This window comes from Canis lupus, chromosome 15 (assembly GCF_011100685.1).
Source record: "Canis lupus familiaris isolate Mischka breed German Shepherd chromosome 15, alternate assembly UU_Cfam_GSD_1.0, whole genome shotgun sequence".
Classification (NCBI taxonomy): Eukaryota; Metazoa; Chordata; class Mammalia; order Carnivora; family Canidae; genus Canis; species Canis lupus.
The window spans coordinates 50337347-50350487 of record NC_049236.1 but is presented as its reverse complement, the minus strand read 5'-3'; the positions used below and the strand labels follow the sequence as shown (position 1 = coordinate 50350487).

General features: G+C 42.7%; 1 long non-coding RNA gene across 6 annotated transcripts in view; it reads right to left on the bottom strand.

The window, feature by feature from the left end:
* Window positions 1-2631: 2631 nt before the first annotated feature.
* LOC102152372 overlaps window positions 2632-13141 on the bottom strand; it is a 36169-nt gene continuing 25659 nt past the window's right edge. For 3 of the 6 annotated variants that reach the window (XR_005370892.1, XR_005370891.1, XR_005370887.1), the window contains 2 exons: window positions 7521-7581; window positions 2632-3909 (listed from right to left, as the gene is read on the bottom strand). This is a non-coding gene — a long non-coding RNA (uncharacterized LOC102152372). Of the gene's footprint in view, window positions 3910-6275; window positions 6349-7520; window positions 7582-11827; window positions 11891-13141 lie in introns of those variants that run through there. The other 3 variants (XR_005370888.1, XR_005370889.1, XR_005370890.1) reach the window with 3 other exon arrangements.

The window sequence follows — 13141 nt, the reverse complement described above, 5'->3', positions numbered from 1 at the left end:
CCACCTGTGGCTGGTGCTACCCATCCCGGGCAGCCAGAGGTAGCACACATGCATTGTCACAGAAAGAGCTGCTCAACAGTGCTGTTTGAGACCCTTTCCTACCCACAGGGGGATTGGTGCAGAAGGGAGGCATTGTTGTACATCCACCACTTCTTACAGTTCCAAGACAGTGTTCTTTGTGGAGGAGGGGCTCTCAGTGGTGATGCACCCCTGGGTCTCCCTTTTTTGGTGCTTGCTTGTTTCGCACCCCAAGCCTCTCTTGCAATTACAAAGAGCTACAGACAACAATGAATCCAGGGAGCAATAGGCGACTGTCTTTTGCTCCAAATACGTGTGTGCATTGAGGGGTGTGATGCAATCAGTGACCAATGGGCAATCTCAAATACCTCAAAGAAATGTTGCTCTGGAAACATTCACTGTCTCGGGGGGGCTCCCTTTCTAGCATGGCCCATGGCAAGAAGTCCTAGTGTCTACTCCAAACAGAAAGGGTGAGAGATTCTTTGGCTTCTGCAAGGCCAAACTTGCTTTATGTTTGCTCCTTTTATATTGATTTAGAGAAATAAAGTGTTCAAGTTTTGCCTGAGATGCTTATGTAGTTCCCAACTTCCCAGGGAGGTTTCTATTTTATATATTTCAGTACATAAAAAATATACAAACTAAATGCTGTCGCTATTGTCTCGCTGTGTCCCTGAAACCAGCTGACCTTGACTTTTCTTAATTCTCTGCTTCTCTGGAGGCTTTGGCATGGGGACAGATCCCTCGCCGTAGTACCCGCATGGTGCCTTTGAAGCTTAGAACAATCTTTTTCCCTGGTCCCAAAATAGTGCCTCTATGATTACCCTGATGCCCCGGCTGTCATCATCCCAGGTTTCTGGCTCTGCCTTCTCCTGATCCAGATAATGTCTGGCACATGGAACGTTGTGTCTTTTTTGCCCTCAATTTCACACTTTTCCTCACATACTTTGTTAATATTAATAAACACATGGCTATCCACTGAGCTCTTCCCATATGCCAGAAACGGTGGTGAGTACTTTACCAGGATTGCCTAAGTTTCATTTCACCCTCCCCTCTACCCCTGGCAGCTACCACCTTGTTCCAAGCCACTGCTACCTCTCACCTGGACCATTGCAAATGCTCCCAACATGTGTCTTTTCCCCTGTCCTTATCCCCTTTGGTCTACACTCAGCCGAGTAGTCAGAAAGAGCCTCCTAAAATATGAGTTAGATCATGTCATTCCTCACGGCTCCAGCATCCTCTCTTCTGACTCAGAGCCAAAGTCAAATGGCCTATAATACCCTAAGTGATCTGTGGCCCGCGCCCTGTCACTGCCTTGAGTGTGTCTCCTATCCTCATCCCTTATTCTAATCCAGCCACACTGGCCTCAGGGCCTTTGCACTGGTTTTCTGTCTGCCAGATGTCCACGTGGCCTGCTCCTTTGCCTCATTCAAGTCTCTCTTTATTCAAGTACTACTTTCCCACTGGGGGCTTCCCTGGCCACCCTATCTAAAACCATATATGCACATATATACACATACTCACACACACGTCTTCTCCACAGCACTTGGCACCATTAACAGGTCATACACTGAACTTATTTGTTTCTTGTCAGTCTTCCCAAATGATGGATCTAGCTAAGCTCCATGAGAATAGGGACTTTGGTCTTTTTTGTTTATGGGTGTACCAGCACCTGGCACATTATAAGGTACTCAGAGGGTATTGTTGAGTAAGTAAATGAATTCTCTGAGATTTGTAGTCAATCTGAGTTTATAGGCAGGGAAACTGAAGTTTAAGGTTAAGCAACCAGCCTGTAGTCACAGGGCTGGTCACTCCGAAGCCCAACACATGCTCCCACCCATGACAATGACTAGCATTCCATCAGCACCCTCTGGAGGGGCCCCTCCGGGCCTCACCTCACACCTGCTCCCCTGCCCACCCGTGTGTTCAGGCGGAGGGCTTCCGCAGCGCGCCAGCCTCCACAAAAGCAAGTTCAGCAAATTCCTCGGATGCCAGCTATCGTCAGGCAGAACTTCCAGAAACGGCAGCATCTCTTTCCCATCTGGGCCAGAAAAGCTCAGAAAGTGCAGATTCTCCAAAGGCTCGGGTGCAAGCTCACCGTACCCTTGGGTAGCCTGATACGAGGTGAGCCACCTATCAGACAGGGCTGGGAATAATGAGAGCAACCTTTTCTTTCGACCCAGAGTGGAGGGTGAAGAGTTCAGCAAATAAAGCCTGGACTGCCAGCAGATTTCTCATTGTTATGGTGAAGAGGTTACATTTAATGTTTAATTTTGATAAGCTATGTAGAGGAGAAAGAAAAGTGTTTTAAATATTAGCTAGTGAAGAGAGAGAACAAAGCAAATTTTTTTTAAGGAATGGGTTTGGAACTATTGGCACACTTTTTAAAAAAAAGTTTTTTGTATGTGCTAAAATGTACATAACAAAATTCACCATCCTAGCCATTTTTTTTATAAAAAGATTTTATTTATATATTAGAGAGAGAGAGAGAAAGAGAGCACAAACGGGGTCGAGGGAGAAGCAAGCTCCCTGTGAGCAGGGAGCCCAACCGGGGTCTCGATCCCAGGACCCTGAGACGATGACCTGAGCTGGAGGCAGACGCTTAATGACTAAGCCATCCAGGGGCCCCCATCTTAGCCATTTTTAAATGTGCAGTTCAATAGTGCTAAGTATATACACGCTATTGTGCGACCAATTTCTGGAATGTTCTCATCTTGTGGATCTGAACAACTCACCTTTCGCTCCTCCCCCAGCCCCCAGTGACCACCATTCCACTCTTAGTTCCTACAAATTCAACTACTCCAGATCCCTCATAGAGTGGAATAAGGAACAGTACAGTATGAGTCTTTTTGTTCCTTGCTGATGTCATTTAACATAATGTCCTCAAGGTTCACCCCTGCTGTAGCTTGGGTACACTTTTCAAAACCAGTGTTTGTGCCTGCTTCCTTTGATTAGGCTGGATGTAAAGTCCAGGACTATTTTTAGAGATGCTTATTTTTTCATAAGCATTCTGTTTGCATTTATGATGTGTAAAAATAATGCTTTGTTTACAACCACCCTGTTCAAATGGTTGAGGCTTGCCACAGAGCTGTACTTTTCCATTCAATTTTACTTTTTTCCATTAAAATAAAATAATCTAGTAAAACAATTGTCAATAAATAGAGAACACTATTTAAAGAAGATATTCAGTGCAGTGCATGCTTTAGAGCAGTGGTTGTCAGACTGTCCCCAGGAATCCTGGGTCCTCTGAATGCATGTCAAGGCCACCAAGGAGGTGTCTGTGAGGAATGAACTTTGACCTCAGCCCTCCAGTTTTGTTCAGAGCAGCTCTAGCTGAAAATCTCATGTTGAGGTCCTGCATAATATTTTATTTGAATAAAAAAGTTTCCATAGTGTGGAGACATTATTGTTGTCCACCAAATATTCTGATTCTTCCCCTCCCATCCCACCCCCATCAGCATTTGTAGAGTTGTAGTTCTTGACTTTCTGATGATTGGATAGAGCCATAGGACTAATTATGGCCAATGAGGGTATGATCCTGGCCTGGAACATTCAATTCCCAATGCATGACCCTCCAGACCACCTCCACTTTTGCCTTTTCTCTTTGCCGTGGTATTATGGATTGCATGTCCTCCCAAAAGTGATATTGAATCCCTAATCCTCAAGGTGATACTATTTGGTGATGGGAGTTTGAGCAATAACTAGATCATGAGGGTGGAGCCTTCATGGTGGGATTGATGCTTTTATGAGAAGAGACAAGAGAGAGCTTGTTTCTCTCTGCTCTAGGCCATGTGAGGGCACAGCAAGAAGACACCATCTATGAACCAAGAAGAGAGCTCTCGTCAGACACTGGATCTTCCAGCACATGATCTTGAAATTCCTTGGCCTCTAGAACTGTGAGGAATAAAAATTTGTTGTTTAAGTCACTCAGCTTGTGGTATTTTGTTATAGCAGCCTGTGTAGACTCAGACAAATGGCTACAATGTAGTGGCTACTCTATCAGCATGGATCCCAGGATGAGAATGAGGAGGATAACAGAGAAGAGCATTCAGCCATTTCAAACTATTCAGCATGAGCTAGGAATAATTATTTGTTATCTTTTTAAAAAAAATTATTTGTTATCTGAAGCCATTAACATTTTGGGGTTGATTTGTTACTGCAGTATAACCCAGCATGTCCTGACTGATACACATAGTTTTTGCAAGTGTGAAAATAACCATTTTGGAGCTATCTAAATGGTGATGTAGATTTAGATTTCTTCACTAACTTTTAACTCTTTTTAAACATTTCTTAATCCAGTCTCATGTTCTGTGGTTTTAGGTTGGGCTAGGGTTTATTTATGGCTTCTTCTTAGATGCTCACCTTCTACACTTGATTGTGACTCTAGGAATTTTAGGAGTTTCATCAAATAGTTAACTTTTGTAACTTTTCTGCTGCTGCAGATTTTAACTTTTCCCCCCCGGAAAGGAATCTTCTGATTACCATAGGTTTTCTCATTCAGCAGTGCTGCTAATACTTCTTCCTAATGCTCTACTCCTACCTCAGCTGTTTACATGGGGGAAACAATTACATATTCATTTCTTCTCCTGCCTCATGGCTGAGTCATATTGAGAGAGACACAGAGACAGACAGAATGAGGAGGAAGACCACAAGGAGGAAGGAGGCAAATAATAATAAGAAGGAAACAAGAAATATTTTTGGCACTTGGTTTATGTTGCTGATCTCTTTTTCTAATCAGGGGCTTCTGAGTTAGTGTTTATCAAAGTGTGGTTCTCCTACATCAGAATCACATGGTGAGCTTGTCAAAAATGCAAGCTGCTGTTCAGCACCCACCGGGGATATCAGGGTTATGCCCATGTACACCAAACTTTGACAAACACTGGTAAAAATCACTCTAAAACTCCCTGTTGGCCAAATGTAGCATCAAAAGCAGTCTTTTCTCTGTAATATTAGATGACACCATTTTTTTCAGTCCTGGCTCAGTATCCAAATTAGTTTCTGTTAAAAAAAAAATGTTGTAGTCACTAAGTTCTCAGCCTACTCCAGAACTCACTTTTTCTAATATATAGTTAAACAGAATATATCAATATTTTAAAATGGAGAAATAAAATGATACAATCACATTTTGCATTGCTTATCCTTTATATAGTTTAAAGTGTTGCATTCTTAATTTAAGGGCGACACACACCCAGACACACACACACACACCCCAAACCAAAAAAGACAACCTCAACAATTAATTGTGATGAAGCCAAGTGAGCATGAGGCAACCAGGTCCTGAGCTCCAGAATTACCATAGAAGCAGCACATTAACGTCGATCATCAATCAAATGTCCACAACTTGGCATATATTATCTCATGTAATCCTTATAGCCACTCTTTGAGGGAGGAATTATCTTGTTTATTTTACATGGAGGAGACCTAGACTCAGAGAAGTAAAGTAAGTTGCCCAAGGCCACATAGCCAGTATGTGGAAGAGCCTGACTTATATAACTTATATCCCAAGGCCACTGGCCTTCAAAAATTCAGATCCTCTACACCAAGCCATTCTCTCTTATAAGGAGCACTGAAACAGTGGAGGGAAAATTCAGGCAGAAAGGGGAAAACTGTCCCAGAGGGTATGTCCACCTAGACCAAATCACCCTTAATTTGCAAGAATGACCATAGCTTATAGCATGAAAAATACGGAAAGATTATGGTGCAGACTAGCATCATCTATGAAGAGAATTTGCTTGGTCAGGAAAAAGAAACAAACCAAACCACTTCAAATCTGGATGTTATTTCATTTGGTCAAAGTAGGTCAGAGAGTTGGGCAGAGTGATAGGTGGTTCTTTACTGGGAGCTGTGTTTGACTGAGGGAATTAAAGTAAGATGGAAAGAATACAATGATGCCACAGTGTTTCTCTTCAACTAAGTGATATTAGGAGTCTCTACTGAAGTAGGGACATTTACAGTTTCTATATGAAATGTCACCAAGACAGGTTGGCCGACAGAGAGTATCCTAGAAATAACTGCCTACAAGGGGAAAAATTCTATATGCAGTTGCATTTCTAATTCTATTTCTGCAGGACTAGGATGGGAAGTAAATAAGCTAGGAGGGTAATGTCCTCTTGTTCACTGTCATTGTCAACTGAAGGGAAAGTACACGTTCTGGTTCATTCTCCCTTCACCTGCCAGAAAGCCCGCTGGATTTTTCATAACCAGAGCTTGCTCCATATACCCATACAACCAAGCCTCGTGCATAATTTTTGTTAATATTCCTTTATTTAGATTTTAATTTAGCTGGGTGTAGAGTTCCTCACTACGTGTATATCCTCTTCAGCAAGTCGCATGCTGTGGGGATGTAATAAATGCTTATTAATAATAATGATATTTCTCTGTTGTGAGTTTTCTATCCGTATAATGAATTGTCATTGGAGGAGAAATGCTCTGCAATAATATGTGTCAACTTTTTAATGAAAACTACTATATTGAGTGTCTGCAAAGAGCTATTCCAATGTAAGTTATTAGAATACCATAGCGTTAATTTTTAGGAATTGATATATACTTATGTGGAGTGGCTTGAAAGTACCTGAGCTCCTGGAGCACGTTGAATTGCAACTTAGACATTTTGCTACTTGACATGCAGGGGGGCTTCTCCATTAGCATCAAAGGCTTCTCATGGTGTGGTTGCTTTGCTGATTGAGTCATGTAGATCACTCAAATTCGTTGTGAAGGCTTACACTTTAATCATTCTCTCACGGTAATATAATGGTAATTGGTGTCATTTAATCTACTGTGCTGTTTAATGCCCTGAGACTTCTGGGGATTTCACACAACCCATCAAATGTTAACCTACACTATTTATTTACTCCACGAAAGAAAAAAACTCCCCTTTTCCTCAGGTGCCCCAGCTTTTAAAGAACCTGCCTGAGGTAGAATGCACTCAGTTGGGTGTGGCCCCACACCAGGGAGAGGTTTTCCCTGTCTACATTCTCTTGAGCTATGTGGCTTTTGCACTTCTCCCCAGAAATTCTGTAAGTCACTAAGCTGATTCATTGAACTGATTCACTTCCCTGGGAAAATTCATTCCCGGGCCTGTGAATTTTCTGTCATTTCATATGTTAGTATTGGAGGCCTAGGTGAACCAAGCACGGCAGTGAGGCGAATTCCTCTCTAAATCAGGCACTCCTGAGACCCCACTCTAGGAAGCACAAATGATTAAAAACACAAAACAAAAGCAATGCTCAGAATTGTCAAAAAACAAAAACAAAACGACCACGACTATGACAACAACACACCAACTTGGGGAGAGGATGTGGCTGAGGGAATTACAAGAAATCGTAGACTGCTCAGCTCCTATCTGTTCCTGAGCTGGGTATCCTTGAATTTGGTCGGCCTTCCCAAACCCCCATTGCTCCTGCAGTACAAACATGCCTGCGCGGCACCTCGTGGAAGCCAATACTGTATGTATCACCCTCCCATAGAAATAAATGACCCTAGCAGAATGGAGGACATAAACTCACCAAGCACATAAATAACCATTATGGGCAGCTCTGCATGACTGCAAGGCACTGGATCCAGAACCTGACAAAACATTAGAAAGATTTGTAAATGGTTGTGGCTGTCGAGGTGGGAACCAACAAACCACATATCTCTAGCATTTTCAAATTTATTTTATTTTTGTCAAAATGGAGTACTTGACCTTGATCTTTGCTTTCTGAATGGAAAAGAAATAAGATTTTAGCAGGCATCCCATGCCATCTGAGGTGCAGATAGGATCTTAGCGGCGATGCAATGGACCCTGGTTCTGGTAGGATTGTTGTCTTTGAAGGTGCTCCCTGTGGGTGGGGGTATGGAAGAAAAGGTGAAAATACTTTAGCTAGACATGGCTCTCAGCTTTCATGTAGAGGAAAAGCAGATTGGAAAACCAGCAGCACTGGGTGGGGGTGGAGTGCAGACAGTGCAAAGGCTGGCTCTGTCTTAGGCAAATGGATTATTTCTTACATAGGTTAAGCAGATTGTTTGCTTTTTTTCTTTTGCTTCTTCCCTGCTTTTTTTTTTTTTTGCTTCTGTGATCTGAACAGAAGCAACTGGGTACAGTCAATCTCCAGTGTACCTGCCCTCATTTTTCCTACCTACAGTCACAGCAGACCCTAGTTGTTGATCATGAATGGTACTCTTTCCCCTGAGTTCATACGTAGTCCCAGAACATTTCTTCCACATGCTCTACAGCAACCTTTGACCAACAGAGGAAGCTGGTTTTCTGGATGGAACCTACTTATTGAGTAAACCCAAAAGAGACTGTGTTTCCTAGCCACAGTTTTGCTCTAGTTCACCCCATGCTCAAAAAATATTTGTTAAGAGAATGGGCCATGACTGGTGATAGAAGCAAATAATCTTGGAGGCTGGAGGACAGGACTCTAAGATAATATTGTTGAATTCTTGATGTGCTTTATTTTATCTATTCCATTCTTTGCCCCGTTTAGTAGCAAAAACGAAACTAATATAGTTAGAAAATACACTAACAACACATATATACATTATTATTCTAAGAAACCAACAATATAAAGTTTTTAGAAATTGTGTAAGAGATTAGTTAATGTCAGCTAAAATAACACTTTTAATAACATTAAAGAAATACTTGTTTATTATAGAAAATCTAAAAAGTAGAGAAAGTAAGTAAAAGCAATTAAAAAAGTATATATAGTTCCATCCACAATAAGTATTATAGCGATTTTTACTATTTAAAATCTCTAGTGTTTTTTGGAAATAAATATATCTTTAAAATGATTTCTTTCTTTTTTTCTTTCCTCTTCTTTCTTTCTTTCTTAGCAAAATTAATATCATTCTATGCACAGTTTTGTAACCCACATTTTTTCACTTAAAAATACATGCTGAGCATCTTTTCAGATAAATGTCTACAATTTAGTGCTCGGAAATGAATTTCTAGTTTTCCATCAGGATGCAATTTTCTCTTGGGGTCGAATGCTGGATAGTAACAAACCAACATCTTTCAGAAAATGCTTTTACATAAGGCATTTTAAAAAGAACTATCAAATTTTCTACTCCTCCTTCCCCATCCTCCTCCCCTCAAATAACTAAGAAGTTAAAGATTCCTGCTACCATTGAGATGACATTTAAATACTGATAGATCCATTGGAAGGAAGTTTGTGGTTGTGCGAAAAAGGGGGGCTTTCAGCTGTTCCATGAAGGAAATGAATGCTTGTTTTTCTTGGAGGTCTTTTCTGAATTAGAAAGGAGAAAGTGTCCTTTCCTCACAGGAAGCAGCATACGTGGGATCTACCAGCCTTTCAGGATGGGGACTGGCCCTGAATTTTAGGAAGTCCATCCCTGACCATAGCAGGAAGGCTGAAATAAGTGCTACCTAGAAACCACATCAAAACAGAGCCAGAGCCCTCAGAGTCTACATGTTCTACAGCAGAGTTGACAAGGCTTACTCAGGATCAATCCCCCCCGCAGGTGGCAAGAGTCTGATCTAAAAATCTTATACCACTTCTTCAATAAAGCAGAAAAGAAAAAACCTGCAGTTGGAGGATTTTGTGGAAAAGATGCTTCCAAGAAACCAGAACTAATAAATGTCAATGGACCGACTCCATTCCATGCCATGAAGCAGAGCACTGAAGCCTGTGGACATAGAATATGAATAGAGGGATCATGTCCAGGGTTTTCTTCAGCTTGGTGATTTCTCCTTTGAGGGCCAAGAGATGTCTTTAACTCTTTGCTTGATCTGACTGTTTGATTTTCTAAAGGTACCACATCTCACACATCCGAGATTTAAGCTTTGATGTCCTTGTCTACAGGGAGGGCCATACTGAACTAACCCAGCCCCTAAAGGCAGCTGCCTATCTTGCTCAAATGATTTTTAAGAAAGGAGGTTGGTCAAAGACCCCTGGCAACCTTTCCAGTGGTTCACGACCTAAACTATTCACAGCCTTCTGCTACTGACAAATAGTCTCTGGGCCTTGTCATCAGTGAAAGAGAACACTGTCCTTGCAAAATTCTTCCTTCGTATCCTTAGTTCAAGCATCCTTGTCCTGGCAAGGGATTGCTTAATCATTGGCAACAGAAACCTACGCAAGCTAGCTAAAGACAAGATATAAAAAAATTTAAGATACAGAGATAGCTCATGGGATTCAAGGGCAGAAATATAGATGGGTCTTAGGAAGGCCAGGAATTTGTAACTTGTAAATTACAAATGTGTTTGATATGAGTGACTGAAACAAACAACCAACAAAAACCCAACAGAATAATAACCAAAAGCCAAACCATAATACTGGCTTAAATGACCAAAAGGCTTATTTTTCTCATGAAACAATTTCAAAATAGTCAATCATTCCTGTCCTTAGGTATCCAGAGGTGGGACATTTGTCCTCATCGGTGCAAGGTGGCTGCTGCCCATCCAAGCATAGCATCTGCATCCTAGTCTGGAAGAAGAGGGAGGGGTAGAGAAGCAAAGGGCTTCTAGGAAAAAGGAATACTGTATACCTTTAACCTTTTGGAAAACTTAGCCTGGAGTTTCTACCTACTGGTGGTCACCTTGAGAGACAGATAAAAGAAAAGTCAACTGAAAGAAAGAGGACTAAGTGTGTGTGTGTGTGTGTGTGTGTGTTTTGTAGACATACTGCTACCTAGAGTACAATCTGATTCCTGCTGGTAAAGATGAGGGAAGAAGGGACATCGGGTAGCAGTTATCTCCTGCTGTGCAGGAAACTACCCCAGACATAGTGGCGTAAAACAACACCACTTTATTTTCCCTTGACTTTGTGGGACAAGGCTCAGGATGGATGGTTTGTCTCTGTTCTACAGTGTCTAGGGCTTCAGCTGGAGTGGCTCAGACCTGGGCAGGCTAGTATGGCAGGATCAGCTGAGATGGCTAGACTGGGGCTGAAGGATCTAAGACAGCCTCACTCACAGGTCCAGGGCTTCCTGGGCGCTGTATGTTGCCCTTCACATAACCTGTCTCTGGCTCACAGGCTTGGATCATGCAGCAACCTAGTCCAAGCATCTTTCCATGGTGATTGGCTTCTAAGGGGATTGAAACAGAACCTACAAGGCCTCTGAAGACCTCTTCTGGAAGTCATACAGCATCAATCTCCACACCTGTGACTGATCAAAGCAAGTCAGAAAGCCAGCTGGACTTCAAGGGGAGAGCAGATAGACCTTACCTCCTGCTGGAAAAAGCAGCATACACACCTAAGATGGGAGGAATTGTTGACAAGGTAATTGCGGACAATCTTCCTAGCTAGCCACAGGTCCTGAGGCTAACCTTTCTTCCTCCCTGTCTACCTGGCACTTGCCTCTGTTTTTTTCTGCAGATCTGTTCATTCTTCCTTAGCACCCAGTTCTAAGACAGTTGCCCTAGCATGGTGCCATCAGCCCTGGAGTCCCCTGACCTCTATGACTTCTGACTCCATAGCCAAGTAACTAGAGTTGCTAAATCCCTGTTCTCCTCTGAACCAGCACAAGGGCAGGTCAGAAATCACTGGGCAGTCCTTTTCTCTAGACCATAAATCCCAACCCCTTGAGGTATTTCATGAATGTTTTTCTATAGCTCCCTTGGGAACTAACCTTCAAGAAAAAGGCACAATCTTATAGTAGGTATTTGACAGTGGGTGGGATGTGGATGATGTTGAATCATGGCATAAAACCATTTGGAGAGCTTTTAAGAAGTAGTTCATGAAATGCAGTTTATATTTTTATCTTTAAACCCTTACGTCAATAGAAAAAACAATTTCCATCAGATTACATTGTTATCTGGTGGGTGAGAGGAGTGATTTTTTAATTCTGATGCCTCTCTACATATACATACTCTGTGGTCTGGCTCCATTCATTCTTAGGTGAGGCTCCTGTTACCAGTAAAAGCACTGTTTCCCTAAAGAGCAAGGAGACAAGCATCAAAGAGGTCATTCTCCCTGCCCAAGCCCGAGGTGGTTGAGTCCTTGGATAATCACTGCCTTTACCAAAATGCTGCACAAGTGCAGAGATCTAGGCGCCTTCCTAAGTTTGAAAATAACTGAAGCTAGAGTTCCTTTTTTTTTTTTAAAGATTTTATTTTTATTTATTTATTCATGAGAGACACAGAGAAAGAGGCAGAGACATGGACAGAGGGAGAAGCAGGCTCCCCACAGGGAGCCCAATGTGGGACTCTATCCCAGAATCCCAGGATCATGCTCTGGGCCAAAGGCAGACGCCCAACCACTGAGCCACCCAGGTGCTCCCCTTTTTGTTTGAAGTTAGAGTTCTTAATCTGAAGTTCAAAGAATGTGCGAGCCCCCTGAAATTATATACAAATTTTAGCATGTGTATTCATTATTCTGTAGCTGGAATTTAGCTTTCATTGGATTCCCAAAGGGGTCTATGAACAACCCCCCCCCCACCTGACACACACCCCACCACTAAAAGCCAAGACCTATTGAATGAATACACACCCAGAAGTTATGATGTCTGAACAATGATATGGGATTTACTGGGGACACTTTTTTTTTTCATAAAGGTCTGCTTGTTCTGTGGTGCTAATTTCTGGTATGTGAGGAATTGATGTAAAAACAATCAGCATCAGGGACCCCTGGGTGGCTCAGTGGTTGAACGTCTGCCTTTGGCTCAGGTCGTGATCCTGGGATCTTGGGATTGAGTCCCGCATTAGGCTTCCCACGGGGAGCTTGCTTCTCCCTCTGCCTGTGTCTCTCTCTGCCTCTCTCTCTCTTTGTGTGTCTCTCATGAATAAAGAAATAAAATCTTAAAAAAAAAAAAAAAAGCAAACAATCAGCATAAGAAAGAGGTAGTTGCAAAGGGATCTGGAGTCCAGTGAAAGCATGAGGCCGGGAGAGAGGGCTCAGCATTCTTTTGCTGCTGAAACAGAGAGGAGAGGAATAGCCTGGTAATCACAGCAGCGCCTGTCTGCTTCCCTGCTTCCCTGAGGAGGGATGAGGGGTCTCACCCAGGAGCCCTCCAGCCCGGCCTCATCCGGGACATGTCTGGCCTCAGCCATTCCCCAAGAGGGGCCCTGCAGTCTTGCATAGTCCTTGGGTCCTCCTATGTCCCAGGATGGGGACTGTGAGAAGCAGGGGTTGCCGGACTGGGCCAAGGGCTTTCCTCCAGCCCTAGTGATTCCGCTTCCTCTGCC